The 23101-nt window shown below is 42.9% G+C and overlaps 1 pseudogene; it reads right to left on the bottom strand.

The window, feature by feature from the left end:
* Positions 1–23101, bottom strand: part of LOC144823208 (homeodomain-interacting protein kinase 2-like) — a 117937-nt pseudogene that overhangs the window by 41612 nt on the left and 53224 nt on the right.

Raw genomic sequence — 23101 nt, 5'->3', positions numbered from 1 at the left:
AGGTAACAGCCACAGCGAGGTGGGAGCAAAAAGTCGTCCGGTTCGTAGGAGTGAGAGCAGCGTTTTTTACAAGGTTTAAGAGCCAACAGATCGCGAGGAGAATAGCTGCAATGGGGGGATGGCATTTTACCAGAGTCCAAGGACCAGCCGTCCAGCTCGTCCTTGGCGCGGACGAGCGCAGACGGGCAGGACTCTGGCTGGACTCCGGCGCGACTATGGCGCGCCCGCTGTGCGCGTTCGCTGCGCGAAGCAAAGGGCGTCTGTTGTTATACTGTCCCTATCCAAAATGTCCACCGCCGTCTGCTCGAGCGTGGCCCTGTAGAGTCAGCCCTGATTCGGCTGTGCATCCAGGAGTAAGAGCAAAGCAGAAAGCTGTAAAACAGCACTAGAATGCAACTAGCGCGAATATCTCTAAAAGTTGGTAATAGGAGATAGCGATGTTAGCGACTGTTTCCAGTCGCTAACATCTTGGCACGCCCACTTTGCATGTCATTAGTGATAAATATCACTGACATGCAAAGTGGGGCCCAAGATGGTCGCTATCTCCTACTAGCTGTCGCTAACTGGTGTTAGCGACAGCTTGGTAATAGGGAGATAATTTTATCTCCGCTTTCTTGGCTTTTAAAGCCAAAAAAGCAGAGATAAACCTCCTTGATAATATGCCCCACAATTCCTCTATGCAAAGAAACTCAATGTGCTTCCTACACTGAGTTAACACATGTAACATCATTGTGAAAGGGTCAAATTTATTTCTTTAAGCATGCAGACATTATTTATTCCTTCTAAAAAATGTAAAAGCCATTCATTTTCCCCAAAATCGTTTTTGACATCACATTTAAGAAACACAGCACAGGTCCTATGTACAAGCATTCCATGTCACTACTGAAACTTCACAATTTTACAAAATACAAATCCTCTATGCAGTAAAAACCTTTTACCAAGCATTGTCAAAAAGCATGACACAAAGCAACATTAAAAAACCATAGAGTATACAAGTCTCTATCTATATTAAATGAATCATTACTCACCTTTACAAATGCTTTAGGAGATTGAGAACAGTGTCACACACACACACCAATATTTCTTTAGCAGAGCAAAAGGTATGTACTCCAGGCACTGCAACCATGAATGGCACAGAGAACCTCTAATTCTACACACATATTCCTCATGGTAACCAATCAAAACTCTTCCCTCTCTATTTTCAAATCATTATCCTTCCCCTCCTCAGCCCTTTCTACCTGTTACCATAGCAACTCCCTCCTCACTGAGCTCTCAGGTTTAAAAGTTTATTCTACAATGTTGCAATTGAACTTAGCAAGGATGTTTGACCTCTCAATACCCCAGCTTATCCAGTGCAACGTTTCTGTAAATGACTTTTTCTTAACCATTCAAATTGCTTCTTTCACAAAACAGAACCATGCACCCTAACTTTCAGTTTTCAACTATCTGAATCCACCAATCATTGCCTGTGATTCAAGAGCACTGAAAGTCCACAGTTTTTTTTTGGGGCAAACTCCTACTGTTCCAACGGCCATTTCATTTCCACACTTCATCTGACTGCACCAGAACCTCCTCTTACCATGTATTCTGTCTGGATTATTGGACATAGCTACATCCACTGGGCTCAAAGGTATGCAGCTACCAGAAATTTTCACAACCTTGATTTACCAAATGTGAACATCAAATGGATTGGCCAGAGAGGATTAAGATGTCATCAATTGATACCATTGGTGAAAACCTTTTTGCATCTGCCACACCCTCACCTCATAATTCTGTAATTATATTTATATATGAATTTATATATATATATATATATATATATTACCTACTGGCGGTCGCCAGTAGGTATATATAGTTAGGATTTTTTCTCTATGGGATTTTTGAAAATTCTATGTCTAATAACTTTGGCGTTTGTGGACGGAATTGGCTGAAATTTTCAGGAAAATGGCACATTTTGTTTCTGAGCAGCCCTTGAAAATGTGGGGGGGGTTCGTCAAGGGGGGGCCGAGAAAAAAGGGGGGTCCCAAAACGTGTTTTTAACATTGAGTTTTCCATAGGGCGGTTGGCCTCACTTTTAGCCCGAACGGCTGAATGGATTTGCACGAAACTTGGCAAAATTGTAGGGACTGGTAGCCCGATGTGCCTTTTGTAGGTCTCAATATATGTGCTACAGTGGATTTTGAGAAATTAACGTTTAAAAAAAGATATATATCTGTAACAGCGGACCGGGCAGCGCTCCAGTACGCGTACTTTTCGCGCAACGGAGCTTTGTGAAGCGAAGCTGATTGCTTCTCCGGCGTCTGTAAACATTCCAAACAGTCCGTAGCGGCCGCCATCTTGTCTCTCGGTAGGATCGAGAGAGAAGAGGAGGCCAAAGCGAAGGGGCAAATGACCATAAGGGGGCATAGTAGATCCTCGCTGACCCCCTAGGTTTGATGTGGAGGTTTTAAAAGGGCCCCGCGGGGCAAAAAAAAAAAATAATAATAATAATCGAACGGCTGAATGGATTTGCACGAAACTTGGTAAAATATTAGGGACTGGTAGCCCGATGTGCCTTTGCTAGGTCTCAATATATGTGCTCCAGTGGATTTTGAGAAATCAACGTTCAAAAAAAGATATATATCTGTAACAGCGCTCCGCTTCGCGTAACGGAGGTTTGCGAAGCTGATTGGTCATTCTGTCACTGGGCTATAGTTGGGCTACATCTGGCTGATATTTGGGCTACATTTGTTTTTTTTGTCTCTGGCGGCCATCTTTGGGCTACATTGGGCTTCATTGGGCTTCATTGGGCTACATTTGGGCTCCAACATATATATAGGCCAATGTAGCCCAATATATATTTTTCAAAGTTAATTTTCGTAAAAACCACTGGAGCATATATCTTGAGACATAGCAAAGGCACATCGGGCTACCAGTCCCTACAATTTTGCCAAGTTTCGTGGAAATCCATTCAGCCGTTCGAGCTAAAAGTGAGTCCAACCGCCCTATGGAAATGAAGGAAATGAATGGGTAATTTGTAATTAGCAAATAGCTCATCGCAAACTAGGAATGGTAAAGAATCGCTATTTATTCCTTAAAGTTCGCTATTTAGGAAATGCAAAAAACTTTAATGATACATATGGCGGTTCATCTCTAACAAGATAAGAAGCATAGGGATAGATTTATGATGACTGGCGCATCACCAGGGATGTGTTAGTCATTCTGTGCCGCTGTTCCGTCACCTATGGTGTGCTGCATTTACAATGCGGCGCATCATGGGGCAAAAACAGCACAGATGCGTGATGTATCTGTGCCGTAAAGGTGGCACATTGCTGGAGTTGTATCGCAAGTGTGATGAAGCTCCAGCAAGGGTCGGGGGTGCCCCTGTCGCAGGGTTTCTGTTCTCACACAGACAGAGGATTGGAACCTCGGCGAATTAGGGTGTCCCAAAACTCACCTTAGTAATCAAAAACCCCTTAGCAAGCTAGGTACAGTGTCATATTGTATATAACAAACTCTCAATGTTTAGACAATCCAGAATATGAACTTATAGTACCTCAGGATACGTGGAACTCATGAACAGTCGGTCGTTATATATTTCTTAGAAACCAGAACATGGAGTTAAGAAGAACACATGTGTATTTGAAATGTTTATTTACTAATGCCGTCTTCTCAGGCGTAGTATCTTAGATAATACAAGTACACATATTATCAGTAGCAAAATTACCAGCATAGTTACTAGTACATAAAAAGCGAATGGTGACAGTATGTTAACATGCTGTAAATGAATAAGAGTTAGCAACACTTATAAGCAGCCGCGGGCCGTGGAGGGAGTTACGGTGGGGCAGGGAGGCGGGGAGGGGGAGGGGCAGGGTGGAGAGGGCTCCACCCTGCCCCTCCCCCTCCCCGCCTCCCTGCCCCACCGTAACTCCCTCCACGGCCCGCGGCTGCTTATATCTCACCCTCCCTAATACACATATTATATTATTTGCTAAGAAGGTCTCTTTGTGTTGGTTTAGGGCGTGCCCATACTTTAGTGTCTTAGATTTGAAGGAATCACATCAGCATACATCAGCTCTCTCTTCATGTGAACCGCATCAACTGTTGTGTATGTGTGTTCGGCAAAGCAATATAAAACCCGCCTCATGCCCAGAATTGGCAGAAGTTGCACTTATGTTATGAGTATGAAGTCGTGGAGATCAGACCTCATAACAATTCTGAATCGTGTTGTTCTTGAAACTTCAGCACTCGCTGTACAGATATAGTTTAACAAGCAAAGCAGATAGTAGAGCAATAACATATTATTCTCATGTAAACCACGATGAACTACTAGGTTGAAAGCTAAAGCAACAACTAAGTGTCGTGTGCAGAAGTTGCAAAAAAGGAAAAATGGCGTTTAAACCGGTAATGAGCCCATGCTAACTTAACACGGTGTAAAGATATCCAGGACCTAGATGACACCTCCCCATGATCCGGAAACGAACTGAATAAGATAATAGAAGTGCCATCTCATGAGAGCAGATTGCAAGTTTATATGTGGACGGTCCGCAAGGTAAAGCATTAAAAACTAGGAAAATTTAATGCTAAAGAAAAATAAAACAGCCAAGTACTTTATCGAGTCTTTAGCCAATAGGCAAGCTAAATAATAAAAACTTGACAAATAAGTCAATGAATTGTCAATGAAATGCTACTACTCAGCATATCAAACATGAAAAAGGTCTATGACATAACTGTGTATGCAAAATAAGCTGCAACAGCCTCCAATAGGAAGTCACCGTCTTCATCCGAAAACAGTTCAGCCATCCAATTTAAAAGCGGAAAAGAACATACGTGCTCTCCCAGCACCGGATCCTCTATCACCATCAGAGGACAGCTCGGTGGGTTTTCAAGAAAGCTCTGTTCCAAGAAAGACTGTGTTGCCGCCAGTAAATTCCAGGGACCAATTAGTCCATGCATCAATGCCACAGCCATAATCCTTTCGACAGGACAAACCAACTCGTGAGTAATGATAGGAGTCATCAGCTGATTAAAGTCGACGTCAGGAGAAACCGGTCCGCAGAGACACAAATCAATGGCCCAATCGAAATCACAGGTCAGGCAGTGAAATACAGGCTGGACACAGGTGAAGTAGGAGAATCGAAAAGATAATCCATATGCCGTGCTTAATATCGCCAACGGCATTGTGCCATAATATTCTAGCATGCGATTGCGGAACAGTGTCAGCAGCTGCAGGGCGGGAGCTTGCACAGGAGGGACATCCATATTTAAAAATGTAAAAAAGCACAAGAGCGTCCGCTGGTAATGCAAGTAAAAATGGGAATCCACGAAGCAGAGTGGAAAAAATAGAATGAAAGAAAGCAGGGATGACTCCAAAGATTTTCTCAAATGAAGTCACGAGACCACTGGTAACAACTTTAAAAAAGTGCGCCAGGGCCTTTGTGGAGGACGCGTTAAAGATAGTCCGAACCATCTTGCTGAAATGGAAAGGCAAATCTGTATTGAAAAGGGTCTGCACCTCTGTACGGGTGTTCGCTATGTGAAGCACGAAAGTTTCACGGGCCGAACTCAAGGCTACCTCTCTCTGAGACAAAAGAGCTCTTATTCTTGCCATGCCGTTGAAATCTGCTCCCAAGGTTGGTATTTGTGGCGAGATTGAAAACTCCCTATGTTCATGTGTGGGAGGAAATAGAACATTTCTGCAGCAAATAACCCGTTCACTTACTGTTACGATAAAAGGAATACTTTTAATTAACCCAGAACAATCTTCATTATTGAGCATCAAATAACTACCATTTTCCAACAACTTGAACGTGGGGATGATAGCAGGAACTGGCGTGCCTTGCAACACGCAAGCCATATTTGGTCGGTGTTTGTTGCATGAACCGTGTAACTGTATGTGCCTACACATTAGTGAATGATGTGGCGTCTCAGTGCATTCCTCTCCATTCAGATAAACTTCTTGATCATCTTTGAAACATCTGTATGTGTATGGAAGCGACCAGACCTCATGAAGAAAAGCACTACCTAAAGGTTCATAACGACCTATTGGTATATATTTCATACAATTTGAAAACTTATATAAAGCAAAAGGCAGCGTTATTAAACCGTGGATAAGGCACGTTGCCAAAAAACCCGCAATCCTCTGCTGATGATGTCACTGAGCATGTCATGAATGATGTAATATGTGACATCATCAGCAGTGGATTACGGGTAATAGTATCTCTAGTTTACTCCCTTATAGCTGTCTTTCTTTTAACATAAGTGTCTGTTTCCTTCCCTTATACTTACTGTTCTTTTTTTAAAAAAAAATTTTTGGTTCACTTCCGGTTCGCGTACCGGCGAGCGAACTGGGAAGCGAACTACGAGAAATAGAGGTTGGCACAGTTCCAAATATTGTACCAATTTTTTAATAACGGGGAGGTAGTTCTGAAAAGAACTTTTTTTTTTATTGTTTTTGTTGTTTTATATTTTTTTAATTATTTTTCTGAACATTTTTTTACTTTTTTTGAATTTTTCTGAACAGTTTTATATTTTTTGGGGTTTTTCTTGGAGGGGGCAATGAAAACGATTCATTGTAAAGGGCTCAACAGGAGCAGCAAAACAAAAAAAAAGTATTTATTATTTTGGGCGTTTCGTACAAACTTGCATATGATAGTCAATAGCTCTGTTGATCAGAGTGATGCTTCTTTCTCCGTAGCAAATGAATCCATTGCAATGTACGCAGACGTGTTTTACTTCACCAAATCTCATTTGTATATTTGGCACCGTCTCCCTGCCCTCTGGTCCCGTTACTTCTGGTACAACAGATCTTCTGGCCATAATAGGGAGATTATCTAGGTCGTTCCGAAACTGTGCAGCACTGTAGTTGTTAGGATGCCACCTAGTCATATGGCGATGCATTGTGTAGTTTCCGAAACTGTATTTTTTCTCGGTCCCTCTGGACAGTCTATCTTGACATATAAGGCAAGTTACGTATCTTGCATTTACTTTTTTCTGACCTTTGGGAATTTTAAAAAATTGCCAAATGAAGTTTTCTTTCCGGTGAGACGTCCTGGGCTCCTCAGGCAAAAACTGCCTCTCTTCGTGCTCGTCGTCCTGTTCCTCTTCTTCCTCTTCTTGTTGAATTATAACTTGAGCAGGTGGTCCACTCTTCCTTGGATGTGGTGGAGGTGGTGGGGAAGCACCAGCTGAAGCTACTAAAGAAGCCATTGCTCACTGGTAACAAAGGGTCTTTCTCTCACAATGATGAAAGTCAGAGTGAGGAAAGAAGGAGGGATTTTCATCATTTGGGAAAAACAAGAGTTCTCAACCAATGAAAAGTGTTCATTTTAGATTATATGACCTAGTCTTACATCATTAGGAAACCAAAAGTGAAATGAACCAATGAAAAGTGTTATTACCAAGTCACATGACCTGCTGTGTTTACATTAAGCGCTTTGCAGGGCCTCCCGGTTTGCTTCCAGAAACCTGCGCTTTGCGACTCGCTTCGCGTACCAGTTCGCTAACGTAGTACGTCATATGACGTATCACGCGACAACGTGAAACGTCATGCGGACGGGAGGCGTCACGATGTTGTTTTCTAACGCGGCAGTTGCGGTAAAGAAACATTTACCGGCTCGCGGTCTATTTCGCGGCATCAAGGTCAGCTAACGGGAAGCTTCCCGATTCGCGAAGCGGGAACGAAGAAAAAAAAATATTTAAAAAAAAAATTATTCATAAACATATAAAATATATTTTTGGATTTAAAGAAGAATACATTTTACAGCTACAGATATTAGCTGTTAAAAAACCAATGAAATTCACTGAAAAAACCATAGGTTATAGACCATATATAGTTAGGAATTAGCATTTACAAAACCTTGAAAATTCACTGAAAAAACCATAGGTTATAGACCATATATAGTTAGGAATTAGCATTTATAAAACCTTATTGTACTCACACAAAACCATTAAAATTCCATATATAGTTAGTTGCACTAACTATATATCGCGCACCCGCAATCCACTGCTGATGATGTCACATATTACATCATTCATGACATGGTCAGTGACATCACTGATGACATCACTGATGACATCTCAAATGACATCACTGATGACATCACTGATGACATCACTGATGACAACATCCAGTGACTGTATGTTTCTGTAAAGTTAAAATGTGTCTTACATATTGAAGAATGAGTGGAAGTATAAGTGTCTGGACAAAGGATTTAGTAGGTGCATGACTGAATGTATGAGTGAGTGATTTAATGTGTCTCACTGAGTGCATGGGTTAGTGACTAAACTGTCTTAATTTGTGCATCATTATGTCTGTTGTTCTGTAAACTGCTGCATGTGTTGATCAGTAGCTATATGATTAACTATATGGGTTACTGATTGATTGTCCAAGTATTTGTATGGGAGACTGAGTGTGTGTGTGGCTGGCTGGGAGGTGTGTGACTCTGTGCAGATCAATGTGTACTTGTATCAATGATTGTATAAGAAGGTAAGTATGTGTTAGTATATGTTTGAAAATGTAAGGTGCTCTATGTTTAACTGTATAGACAAGAAAATGGAAGTGTCATTGATTCTTTACAGGACTGACTAGGTGTGTGAGTAACTCCATGGATGAGTGGCAGACTGTGAGTGTCTGTATAGGTGTATGAGTGCATATGATAGTGTTGTAAAGATGAGTGATTGTATGTATGAATGATTGTATGGGTGAATGAGTGAATGTGTGTGTAGACATAGGAATCAGTGAGTGCGTATGTAGTAACTAGTATTGGTGTGTCAATGGTTTCAAAAATTATACTCTGTATTTAACACTGGGTGAAACAGAGGTTATATTAAAATGTGAGGAGATGCATTGTATTGTCACATGAATGATATCATCAGTGATGTGGTCATTGATGTCAAATGAGATGTCATCAGTGATGTCATCAGTGATGTCATGTGAGATGTCATCAGTGATGTCATCAGTGATGTCACTGACCATGTCATGAATGATGTAATATGTGACATCATCAGCAGTGGATTGCGGGTGCGCGATATATAGTTAGTGCAACTAACTATATATGGAATTTCAATGGTTTTGTGTGAGTAAAATAAGGTTTTGTAAATGCTAATTCCTAACTATATATGGTCTATAACCTATGGTTTTTTCAGTGAATATATATATATATATATATTACCTACTGGCGGTCGCCAGTAGGTATATATAGTTAGGATTTTTTCTCTATGGGATTTTTGAAAATTCTATGTCTAATAACTTTGGCGTTTGTGGACGGAATTGGCTGAAATTTTCAGGAAAATGGCACATTTTGTTTCTGAGCAGCCCTTGAAAATTTGGGGGGGGTTCGTCAAGGGGGGGCCGAGAAAAAAGGGGGGTCCCAAAACGTGTTTTTAACATTGAGTTTTCCATAGGGCGGTTGGCCTCACTTTTAGCCCGAACGGCTGAATGGATTTGCACGAAACTTGGCAAAATTGTAGGGACTGGTAGCCCGATGTGCCTTTTGTAGGTCTCAATATATGTGCTCCAGTGGATTTTGAGAAATTAACGTTTAAAAAAAGATATATATCTGTAACAGCGGACCGGGCAGCGCTCCAGTACGTGTACTTTTCGCGCAACGGAGCTTTGTGAAGCGAAGCTGATTGGTTCTCCGGCGTCTGTAAACATTCCAAACAGTCCGTAGCGGCCGCCATCTTGTCTCTCGGTAGGATCGAGAGACAAGCGGAGGCCAAACCGAAGGGGCAAATGACCATAAGGGGGCATAGTAGATCCTCCCTGACCGTTTAGGTTTGATGTGGAGGTTTTAACAGGGCCCCGCGGGGCAAAAAAAATAAAATAATAATAATAATCGAACAGCTGAATGGATTTGCACGAAACTTGGCAAAATTGTAGGGACTGGTAGCCCGATGTGCCTTTGCTAGATCTCAATATATGTGCTCCAGTGGATTTTGAGAAATTAACGTTCAAAAAAAGATATATATCTGTAACAGCGCACCGCTTCGCGTACTTTTCGCGTTATGGAGCTTTGCGAAGCGAAGCTGATTGGCTCTCCGGTGTCTGTAAACATTCCAAACAGTCCGTAGCGGCCGCCATCTTGTCTCTCGGTAGGATCGAGAGACAAGAGGAGGCCAAAGCGAAGGGGCAAATGACCATAAGGGGGCATAGTAGATCCTCGCTGACCCCCTAGGTTTGATGTGGAGGTTTTAAAAGGGCCCCGCGGGGCAAAAAAAAAAAATAATAATAATAATAATCGAACGGCTGAATGGATTTGCACGAAACTTGGTAAAATATTAGGGACTGGTAGCCCGATGTGCCTTTGCTAGGTCTCAATATATGTGCTTCAGTGCATTTTGAGAAATTAACGTTCAAACACAAGATATATATCTGTAACAGCGCTCCGCTTCGCGGAGATAAAATTATATCTGTATTACCTAGCTGTTGCTAACACCAGTTAGCGACGGCTAGTAGGAGATAGCGACCATCTTGGGCCCCACTTTGCATGTGAGTGATATTTATCACTAATGACATGCAAAGTGGGCATGCCAAGATGTTAGCGACTGGAAACAGTCGCTAACATCGCTATCTCCTATTATCAACTTTTGGAAATATTCGAGATAAGCGCGAATATCTCCAAAAGCTAGCACCTGCCCTGAGCAGTTCTTAGCCATGTTATCCAATGGGAGGTGGATAACATGGCTAAGAGCATTAGCTCGGTAATGCATGAATATCGCTGAGTTTTCTGCGATATTAATGCATTGTGGTCGTTTTTTATCGTATTTGCGATAAACCTTGATAATAGCAAGGTTTATCTGCGATAATTTCTGACGGTAAAAAAATCGTTGCTAAGCATCGTTAGGGATAAATATCGCTTAACTTTGGTAATATGCCCCAACGTCTGTTAACATTCGATTCGAAGGAAATCAGGAAGTGTTGAAAAACATTGTCTGCGCCATCTTGTCTTTTTTCAAATGCCACACTTTTGTCGTGCACGGCAGCCATTTTAGATGCCTTGACCAGACCCACTCTGTGCACGCTGTCGATCCTTAGCATGGCTCCCCACCCTCGCAAGCATCTCCCCCAGGCAGTGGTCACCCTCGCTCTCTGTCTTATGCATGGGTAATAAACCTCCCCCCATCTGCGCTGCTCTTCCCAGAGAATCACACCCTGTGCCCGCCCGACACCTCCCTTTCGCCCTATTCACTACCGCACCCTCTGACACTCCTTTTCCTCTGTGTCCGATTGTCCAGGCTGGTCCTAGGGTATCAGCTAGCCCTGCAGATGTAGTTTATGGCCACAGCTGTAAAGAATCACCCCTCTTCAAAGGAGTTATAGTAGATCAAGGCCCACACTCGATGAGATACGTCACAGCAGAAGCGTTGCTATTATCTGAAAACCATCCTGTATTGTGATTGGGGAGGGGACTGAGCCTGAAGCGGAAGATTCCAGGGATGACTCTTTGTACATCAAAGTTTTTACAATTATGTGTCACATTAAAAATATATAGCACTCCGACAAAGTAGTAAGATTATAAAACTTTAATAATTTATAAATATATACAAGAAAACAAAAATAGTAATAACATATAAACATTTTTAGGGAAAAACAACGAAGTAGCGGTCGGCTGTGCGAATAGTCCCAACGCAGCACAACGTCCAGATTTCCGGCGTGGGGCGTCGCGGGGGGTGGGTCATCAGTAGCAAACTGTTGTGCGAATAGTTCCAAGGCAGCAGAACGCGTTGAAATCTAGATGACACGAAAGTGATGTCTAGTAAGTTGCCACCCAGCAAATAACGGCGTGGGGCGTCGCGGGGGGTGGGTCATCAGTAGCAAACTGTTGTGCGAATAGTTCCAAGGCAGCAGAACGATGGCACCAAGGTGATGTCCAGTAAGTTGCCGCACTGGTTTTGGTATCCTACAATGCTGCTCCGAATAACGGCGTGGGGCGCCCCGGGGGAGGCGGCGTGAACGGGCCTCTCCAGGTGGAGTGTCATCTGTTGTAGTGGGGCGCCCCTTTACCGTTTCAGTTGCCATTCCGTCCGTTTTTGGTCCACTGTGTCAAAAGCCGCAATTCAGCTGAGTTGCGCCCACTCTTGCGGTGCAGCGATAGGCGGCTGTCACAGGACTCTCAAAATGGCGGCAGGCTCTTTCCTTTTTGGGCCTGGTCCACTGAAATGGCCCTGGGACACCTTGGAAATCGCACGCTTGTCTGCTAGGTCTTGGACCCCATTCTCGAAAGCGTCCCCTCCGCCTTGAGGATTCAACAAAAGTTTTGGGGCCCCCCGACTCCTGCAGGCTTCTGGTGGGGAGCGGCTGCCATGATTGCTCGCGGAATGACCACGACGGAGCCACGAGATGGTGGTGCTTTCATGTTGACGCCAGCTTCAGTCTGAAACATCCAGAAACAAGGTGGGGCTTTCATCGTTTGGGAAAAAAAAAAAGTTTTCATCCAATGAAAAGTGTTGTTTTTAGGTCATATGATCAAGCCTTCCATCATTAGGAAACCACAAGTAAAATGAACCAATGAAAAGTTTTATAAACAAGTCACATGACCTGTTATGCGGCATAGGGTATAAAATGCGGAAAAAAAACGTTGGCACGTGAGGCGGCGTCAGTAGCGGACCGATGTGCGAATAGGCCGAAGGCAATACAACGCGCCAAGATCCGGATGGCACCGAGGTGGTGTCCAGTAAGTTGCAGCACTGGTGTGGCCATCCTACAATGCTGAAAGTCGGCGTGGGGCGCCCCGTTGGCCTGTGAGTTTGCGTCAGTAGCGGACCGATGTGCGAATAGGCCGAAGGCAGCACAACGCGCCAAGATCCGGATGGCACCGAGGTGGTGTCTAGTAAGTTGCCGCACTGGTGTGGCTATCCAACAATGCTGAAAGTCGGCGTGGTGCGCCCCGTTGGCCTGTGAGTTTGCGTCAGTAGCGGACCGATGTGCGAATAGGCCGAAGGCAGCACAACGCGCCAAGATCCGGATGGCACCGAGGTGGTGTCTAGTAAGTTGCCGCACTGGTGTGGCCATCCTACAATGCTGAAAGTCGGCGTGGGGCGCCCCGTTGGCCTGTGAGTTTGCGTCAGTAGCGGACCGATGTGCGAATGGGGCCAAAGGCAGCGCAACAATAGTTTCTGACTGACACCACAAGGCGCTGAGATGCCAAGATCCGGATGGCACCGAGGTGGTGTCATAGTTGAGAGTTCTGAGCAGCGGTTGTAACACTGTCTGAAGCTTATTTGCAGCTGCTGCAGCTTCACTACGCGTCAAGATCCGGATGGCACCGAGGTGGTGTCTAGTAAGGTGCACTGGTGTGGCCATCCTACAATGCTGAAAGTCGGCGTGGGGCGCCCCGTTGGCCTGTGAGTTTGCGTCAGTAGCGGACCGATGTGCGAATAGGCCGAAGGCAGCACAACGCGCCAAGATCCGGATGGCACCGAGGTGGTGTCTAGTAAGTTGTCGCACTTCTGTGGCCATCCTACAATGTTGAAAGTCGGCGTGGGGCGCCCCGTTGGCCTGTGAGATGGCGTCAGTAGCGGACCGATGTGCGAATGGGGCCAAAGGCAGCGCAACAATATTTTCTGATTTGAAGACACCACAAGGCGCTGAGATGCCAAGATCCGGATGGCACCGAGGTGGTGTCTAGCAAGTTGTGGCACTGGTGTGGCCATCGTACAATGGTAAAAGTCGGCGTGGGGCTCCCTGTTGGCCTGTGAGATGGTGTCAGTAGCGGACTGATGTGCGAATGGGGCCAAAGGCAGCGCAACAATATTTTCTGACTGACACCACAAGGCGCTGAGATGCCAAGATCCGGATGGCACCGAGGTGATGTCTAAGTTGCGGACTGATGTGCGAATGGGGCCAAAGGCAGCGTAACAATATTTTCTGTATGGAAGATACCACTAGGCGTTGAGATGCCAAGATTCGGATGGCACCGAGGTGATGTCTAGCAAGTTGCTGTACTGGTGTGGTCATCCTACAATGCTGAAACTCGGCGTGGGTCGCCCCATTAGCCTGTGAGATGGCGTCAGTAGCGGACCGATGTGCGAATAGGCCGAAGGCAGCACAACGCGCCAAGATCCGGATGTCACCGTGGTGGTTTCATAGTTGAGAGGCACTTCATCTGCAGTGGGGCGCCGAGATCCGGATGGCACCGAGGTGATGTCTAGCAAGTTGCTGTACTGGTGTGGTCATCCTACAATGCTGAAAGTCGGCGTGGGGCGCCCCATTAGCCTGTGAGATGGCGTCAGTAGCGGACTGATGTGCGAATGGGGCCAAAGGCAGCGCAACAATATTTTCTGAAGAGAAGACACCAAAAGGCGCTGACATTCCAAGATCCGGATGGCACCGAGGTGGTGTCTAACAAGCTATGCAGTTGAGTTGTGTGCGCACTTGCGGCGAATAGGTCGAAGGCAGCATAACAATGTTTTCTGAATAGAAGACACCACAAGGCGTTGAGATTCGGTTACCACCGAGGTGATGTCTAGCAAGTTGCCGCACTGGTGTGGCCATCCTACAATACTGCTCCGAATAACGGCGTGGGGTGCCCGAAGGGGGGGGGGGAGCCGGCGTGAATGGGCCTTCCTAGGTGGAGGCTCGTCTGCTGTAGTGGGGCGCCCATTTACCGTTTCAGTTGCCATTCAGCTGAGTTTCGGCTGCTCTTGATGCTACAGCGACAGGCGGCTGCAAGAGGACTCTCAAAATGGCGGCCTGTTCTTTGGATTTGGGCCTGGTCCACTAAAATGGCCCTGGGACATCTTAGAACTCGGACGCTCGATTTTTTTTTCCTTTCCTGTACATGCAAAAAAAGGTAAATGCCCGGTACGTTACACGCTTCATCTGCCACGATGAACTCTCCAGAGGAACCGAAAAAAAATATAGTTGTGGTAACTATACCATGCATCGTCATATGGAGAGGTGGCACCAATTAATTATAGTGCTGCATAAAAGAGAGATTTGGAGGAGAACCCCTGACCTGCTAGTACATTCATCAAAGAAGTGGCACTGAGAGCTTCAGAGGCAAGGGAAACGGTCCCAAATATTTAGAAGAACTTTGGAAAGATTAAAATGACATGTTTAGATTGTGGCAAATTAATTTCATGTGGACAGATGAGTGTTACTCTAATAAATACAGCATATGAACATCATCATAGTCGATGGTTGGTAGAGACATTTTGACTATATCCTGGACCTGCCCGTCCTCGCCCAAAATGGCGCCGGAATAAATGGGACTCGTAACTCCTTGTTGTGTACTGGTTGCAGAACCTTGAAATCACGAGATACGTATGCAGTTTTGAAGCACATGGCGGGCGGGGACGAGAATTGATTGAATATTTCGACATCCCTATTGATATTAAGTTCTGATGTGTTATTGATTACTGTACTGTTGAAAGTTCGAATTAACGTCACCCATGGTACTTGCCCGCAAATGTATATCTAGATAATTTTATTGTAACTGGCCCTGTCGTATTTTAATTATAAAATGTACGTCCACCGATTCCGTAACTGTTAGACACCTTAGTTCTTGCAACCTAATGGCCCGCCTGTTACGTTCCTCTACAGTGTAAATGTCTATTCATCATATACGATTACAGTTTGCTCCGTGGCAGGCCCACGTGGTTATAGGCTCGTATTTGTATAATGAAATTTTCACAATAAAGGTTTTTAAAAGAAAACATGGTAGTAGTATATACATTGGTAAAGTTTTTAATAATAGTCACTGTTTTAGAATCATTAAAAGGCAAGTGAAATAAAGCAGACCAATTACATGAAGGGTAAAAGGTATAATACGAAGGAACGCAGTAAAGATAAATGGTCAAGGGCTGTTGTGTTTTCTATTCCTGCAACATAAAGTGATCGATAAGAATCTCATATTCAGGCGTATCGGCGACTAAGACAGCAGGTCGACCCTCTTTTGCTCAACGGCTCCGTTATGGGACGAAGAAACGCTCTTTTTCTCGAAAAAAGAATATATTTTACTTGCAGGACAGTTGTAAAATTTCCGGGAAAGTACATTAGCCTGGAACATTATAACATATATTTAAGAAAAAATAATGTTCGGAAGTAATGAAAAGCGTAATTTTTAGGTCATATGACCAAGCCTTTCATCATTACAATAAGAAAAGTAAAATGAACCAATGAAAAGTTTTATTAACAAGTCACATGACGTGTTATGCTTACGTTACGCGCTGCGCGCCCCGGATGACTTCCGGATGCGCTAACGCGGCGCGTCATATGACGCATTACGCGACAACGCAGGTCCAGAATATAGTCAAAATGTCTCCACCAACCAGCGGTCGGAACACAACCCCTTTCAGCAGGCTAAATAGTTCTGTTAAATGACAACAGAAGGGACAGGCAACAAGAACCATCAGTCAAAGAGGGGAGGGCTAGTTCTTCTCTACCGGGTTACATTGGGGCGCTACCGGAACTGATCGAATTGGTAGTCTACAGTGTTTCTGGATGTTTCAGACTGAAGCTGGGGTTAGCATGAGAGCAGCACCATTTCGTAGCTCCGTCGTGGCCATTCCGCAACCAATCATGGCAGCCGCTCTTTATCATTATTTTGGGCGGGGTGGGTGGCGGAGCCGAGCTGTTTTGCAGCCATCATTGTGTGGAGTTCAGTTCATCTCACTAGTTTTGTATTTGTCATGAGGGGTTGTTCCTAATGTTTCTATTTTAGCGAGGTCAAAAAGAGATCCCATTAGTGGCCTACTGATTTTGCTCGATTCCTTTTCTTTTTTTTTACACGATTTTTGCAAAGACTAAACAGAGTATTGCGACTCTGTGTTTGTTTGTAAATAGAGAATGAACCAAAGAGAACTAATTCTAAAACAGTAAATACTTGGATAACAATCAATCAAATGGAGAGAGAAGCAGGCACAACGGATTACAACGGGGGCAAAGGCCTGCGTTAACTACCTTTCACTATCTGCAAAGAGAGAGTACTCCTAATAGAAATGAGGGGGGGGGGCACCATTCAAAGCAGATCAGTGTGCATAAACACGAAAATGTTTTCACTTACCACGTACTTGACATTCGACAGCTTATGGTATTTGCTATTAAAAAACCATTGAAATTCACTGAAAAAACCATAGGTTATAGACCATATATAGTTAGGAATTAGCATTTACAAAACCTTGAAAATTCACTGAAAAAACCATAGGTTATAGACCATATATAGTTAGGAATTAGCATTTAAAAAACCTTATTTTACTCACACAAAACCATTGAAATTCCATATATAGTTAGTTGCACTAACTATATATCGCGCACCCGCAATCCACTGCTGATCATGTCACATATTACATCATTCATGACATGGTCAGTGACATCACTGATGACATCACTGATGACATCTCAAATGACATCACTGATGACATCACTGATGACATCTCAAATGACATCACTGATGACATCACTGATGACATCTCAAATGACATCACTGATGACATCTCATTTGACATTACTGATCACATCACTGATGACATCATTCATGTGATAATACGATGAACCTCTTCAGACTCTAATATAACCTTAGATACACTCAGTGTAAACAGACACTCATAGACTGTCACTCATCCATGGAGTTACTCAGACACTTAGTCAGTTATGCAAAGAATCAATCACACCTCCATTTCCTCAACTATACAGTTATACACACCTTACTTATTCAAACATATACTAAAACATATTTACTCACTTATACAATCCTGGATACAAGTTCACAATGATCCATACAGCCACTCACACATTCACTGGCTCTTATGCACAGTTATTTATATATGTCAACTCTCACATGTACTGTGTTTTACATATGTACTTACTTTGACATGTAGCACTGAGATATCCATTCACTCACCAATACACTCATGCACACAGTCAACCGCCCATACAGCTGTTTCCACATGCACTTTTGAACCCATACATCTAGTCAATCAACTGCTCACACATCTATGCAGAGAGTCATACACCTCCCAGCCACCCAGACACACACTCAGTCTCCCATACAAATGCTTGGGCAACCAATCAATAACCCATACAGTTAATCATATAGCTAATGATCAACACATGCAGCAGTTTACAGAACAACAGACATAATGATGCACAAATTAAGACAGTTTAGTCACTAACCCATGCACTCAGTGAGACACATTTAATCAGTCACTCATACAGTCAGCCATGCCCCTACTAAATCCTTCATCAAGACACTTATACATCCACTCATTCTTCAATATGTAAGACATATTTTAACTTTACAGAATTATACAGTCACTGGATGTAGTCATCAGTGATGTCATTTGAGATGTCATCAGTGATGTCATCAGTGATGTCATTTGAGATGTCATCAGTGATGTCATCAGTGATGTCACTGACCATGTCATGAATGATGTAATATGTGACATGATCAGCAGTGGATTGCGGGTGCGCGATATATAGTTAGTGCAACTAACTATATATGGAATTTCAATGGTTTTGTGTGAGTAAAATAAGGTTTTTTAAATGCTAATTCCTAACTATATATGGTCTATAACCTATGGTTTTTTCAGTGAATATATATATATATATGTTTCAGACACAAAATGTAAGTAAAACTTCCAGGCAAAAAATCTAGAAAAAAGGGCACAATACAATTCATTATGTACAATTTAAAATTACTGTCAATAAAATCACTGCATAAGAGAACATATCCACGTTTAAGAAGAAAATCAGTTCACCAATGTCCATAATCGGAATCCACATGCATTACAATCACTCATATATCTGGGCTTGACTATATTCTTTTGAAGGACATTGCCAGGCTCGCATGACGAAAATAGAAATAAAAAAATACCAGCAACAAGAGTGTAAAAAGTGTTATTTCCAATCAAACTATTTCCAGCTACTTTTCACAGCTTTTGCAGTGGATGTGGTAATCCTGTTGTGACTATGAGCCCCGATGTACCCCAATATAGGCCTAGTTAGATGCACAACCTGTACCTACATTTGTCCTACCTTGCTCTACATAACGGCTCTGGTGCTTACCTTTCACCTAGTCATGTGCCGAATAAATGTCATGTGTTTTTTAAACTACCCTCATTTATTATGCAAGAGGATTCTTTGTATCAAAGCAGGATTACTATCTTCTGTATAACAACTCTGTACAAACGTCATGGCTATCGTCATCCGTAGATGACAGGCCCACAGTACCATTCTAGGTAGACTCCCTGAGGGTACCATTTTGGGTATATAAGCAGCACATCTTTGCTGGGCATACCAGAGGAGAAGCTTCCATGCTGACATGAGGCACTGGAGTACCTACTTACAGAAATTCCAGCACGCAGTGGTCTGGCATCCCTTGCGGTAAGTCAGACTTGAGACCAAGACGAGGTGCTTCGTTCTTTCCCTTCAGGTAATGGGATTGGCTCTTTCCTAGGGGGATTCTTGGCTTCACACTTAAATAGATGCTAGGTACACTTAAGTACACTTAGCTAGGGTACGCATCTTAGGAGTACACTTGATTATTGCTATTCATCTACATGCCTGCATATATTCACTGTTTTAGCACCATGGTAGAATTCTACCTTTTATTTACTCTATTGGTGCTTGCAAACGTATATATCTGTTTCTGTCTAATGTTTGTCGCAGCACATATATTTTTTACTAGAATGATACTGGTTCAATAAATACTTAATGAAAACGCCCCATTCATTTATTCTGTTTATCTCTATGAGACCAAATGAAAAGGGGGGCTCAATGAAAAGTATCATACTGTTTCCACGAACCTTGAAGGATTAAGGGTTATCATGTTCAATATTTGCCAGAAATTATTTGTTGGTCTAAAGACTAACGTATCTGTTGGGGGTGTCTGGAATCTGTCTTGACACCAATCCCTTAGTTTATGTTGTCTACACGCGCAGATCCTATTTATTAATAGGAACTACTTGACAATCCTATGCACTATATAACATACAGATTCTATTTATGAAAGTTGTAGATATGGAAGAACTTGTCTGCAAACTCTAGGTGGTAGGAACTAAGAATACATATCCACACAATAAGGATCAAATTGGTCAACCCATGTTCAAAATCCACAGCATTTACAATCGCTAATAAAGTCAGGTTTAAATGCTTTGGAGAGCCTGGTGCTACATTAACAGTAGCAGCAAAATGTAATGTGCATTGATTACAGTAAGATAGTTTACGGGGAAAACGATCAAACATATCTACACATTAAAACCAGGCTGTAAGGCCCTATTCAAATCCAGATAGTTTGCAATCACTTGCAAATCAAACATAAGAACAAATATTTTTTCAAGTAAACACTGCCAAAGGCCTATCACAACAAGCAGCAAAGTAGCAGCAACGGCGTAAGGTGCAGTAATTACAGTGCAATTATTTTCTGTCCACTCTGGGCTGCCTTACGGAGGCTGTGATGAACCTATATACTGTATGACACACTTTTCAGTCTGTAATAGTTGCAGTTGGGGCAAAGCTGATCTGCAAGATCTACTATGAAGGTTTTTGAGCAGCTGATTTAAAATAGCTTTTCTACAGACTCTATAGAAGTCGCAATGAAAAGAAAGTGCAACTGTGATTTTTGGATGTTGCGTCACCTGGGCAAACCGCAAGATCTTTATCACAGTATGCTTGTGATGGGTATGAGACCAACAGATATACGATGTTAAGACAAATATTATCAAGTAATGTATCTGTGTACTAGGAATGATATATAGATATGGTTCCATACGATTAATCATTCCTAATGGTTCATATGCCCCCACCATCCTTTTGCTTACCATAAAGGGCAGCAGTTCATTTTTGGCAAGTGCTTTGGATCACATTTCTGAGTTCTGTGGATTATAAAAAAAAATCATGTATTCAATTGAATACATTTTGGTCTTTAGGTTCTGTAGCTATTGGATATTACATGCTTTATCTAAGTTAAAGAGTTAAAGCTATCTGAGATAGCTCGTGATTAAGTATTGCTTCAGATCAACTCCAATTTGATAACCATAACACTATCAGGACTATCTTAATGATGTCCCCCAGATATCCTAGGCCTAGCTCTTTATGGCATATAGTCAAAGGAGTTTACACAGAAAACAATGTTCACTAACCTGTAGCTGTGCCACTTTGCAGAGGCCCCATATACCACCACCGTAAGAGGCAACCTCAAGGGGAGTGAATCCCAGTTTTTTGGTGAACTTGAATATGGATGCCTTATTTTGGTCAAATTGTGTGTACCTCACTTATTTCTGATTTTTCCAAGTGCACTTATTATCAAAAGGTATCCCTGGATATGTAAAAGTCAGTGCAGTTTGCAATTTAGTTCCACTTGACTGGAATGGGCTCACCTTGCAATTTGGTTATCCGCATGTAATTGTAAAACACTTGAACTTGTTTGTTTCTTGCCCCAAGCTATCCATGTACTCCACAAATCTGTACAGCAAACTCTGTAAACAAACCCCTGTTCTAGACATGAGGACACAGTCATTAGCATATATGAGGACTGGAAACCATCTTGTTTTGGGCCGTGGGGCATTAGTCTCCACCCCTAGCAAGAATGCCTCCAAGTCATTAATACAGAGGCTGAACAAAAAGGAGGCGAATACATAGCCTTGACGTACGTCCCTTTCAATCTTAATGGGGAGGGGGTGCAATCTCCATTTGGCCATATCTAACACTGTCCTCTACATCCTCATATAATTTAGTTAGCATACAATCCTTAGGACAGCACCCTTAGTCGGCATCTGCATCCATAATTTACCTCTGTTGACGTTGTCAAATACTGAATTAAAGTTCATGGAGGTGAGGTATAAACATCTATCCTTAATGTGGACATACTTGCTAATCATGAGATGGAGATTCAGGCACCGATCTATGGTTCCCAGCCCTCATCTGAACCCACACTGTGCTGGTGTTAAGATGCCCTCCTCAGCTGAAAAGGAGTCTAAGTGGTCCAACAGTATCCTGCCCATCACTTTTGCTGTTGGCGATAGCAACAAGTATCCCATCTGTCCCCATTTTAAAGATCGTGACAATGACTGCATTTGACCAAGATTTGGATGGACCACAGGCAATTGCACTATTCAATATATTAACTAAGAGTAGGGCTCGAAGATGGATGTCATTTTTAAAAATGTCGATGGGGAACCCAACCTGTCAAAACAAATTTCCCGCTCACTTCAGCTGCTGTCTTGAAAGTTTTGTGGTGATCCATCAAGCGGGGGCCAAAAACAAGGAGGGACTTAAACGCACATTTTCCCCGGGCAATTCCCATATGACATTTAGAAATGCCGTCAGCTCGAACTGCTGAACAGAATTACACCAAAAAGGGCAGCAAGGTAGATGTTGGTTCAGGGAACTGCCTTTTTGTGATTTGGTGTAAATCTTTTCAGTTATTTTTTAGATAATATCCGAAATTCACATATAGATGTATAGGGAGGCAGAGGGTTTGCAACTCCAACGTTCAGTTACGCCATGCACCAGGAATAGTGCTGTAATTGACTGGTCGCGCGCTGTGTAAAAAGTTGTGGCTGTCTTTTCATGAAGAGGAACCTGTCCCAGGGGATGGATAAAAAATAAGAAAACAATGAAAGGGGTCAGGATAGGAGGACTCTGACCTCAGGGGTACATTGCAGTGGTCTTCAGTAGATTTATCATTAGTTCAGAACATTATAAATAATGATTTTTTCCACGTGGATGGAGACACAACACCATTGTAGTGCTCAGTGAAGGCCTATGTAGCACTGCACTGGAGGCACAAACCTCCAGAATTAGACTCCCAAGGGATGGATATAAACAAAATAAAATAATTGAAGCGGTCACAATAGGAGGACCCTGTCCCCAGGTATATATTGTAGTGGTGTTTAATGGAGTTATAATGAGTTCAGAAAGTCAATAATCATTTTTTTTCCATGTGGACGCAATCCAGTCCCCATCGCGGAGCTCAGCGCGACCCCTGTATAATTTTGAGGGTGAGTTGTTGACCTACCTAAACTAAATTAATAAAACATATTAATATATCAATTCACTCAATAATGTAATGACTCACACAGTACCAAACACACAGTCACACATGTACTCACAGACCAACTTGCAGACTTATGTACCCACTCACAGACCCACGCAGACACTGATGTGCACATACACAAA

Source organism: Lissotriton helveticus, chromosome 3_1 (assembly GCF_964261635.1).
Source record: "Lissotriton helveticus chromosome 3_1, aLisHel1.1, whole genome shotgun sequence".
In the NCBI taxonomy this organism is placed as follows: Eukaryota; Metazoa; Chordata; class Amphibia; order Caudata; family Salamandridae; genus Lissotriton; species Lissotriton helveticus.
This window is presented reverse-complemented; position numbering and strand designations above follow the sequence as displayed.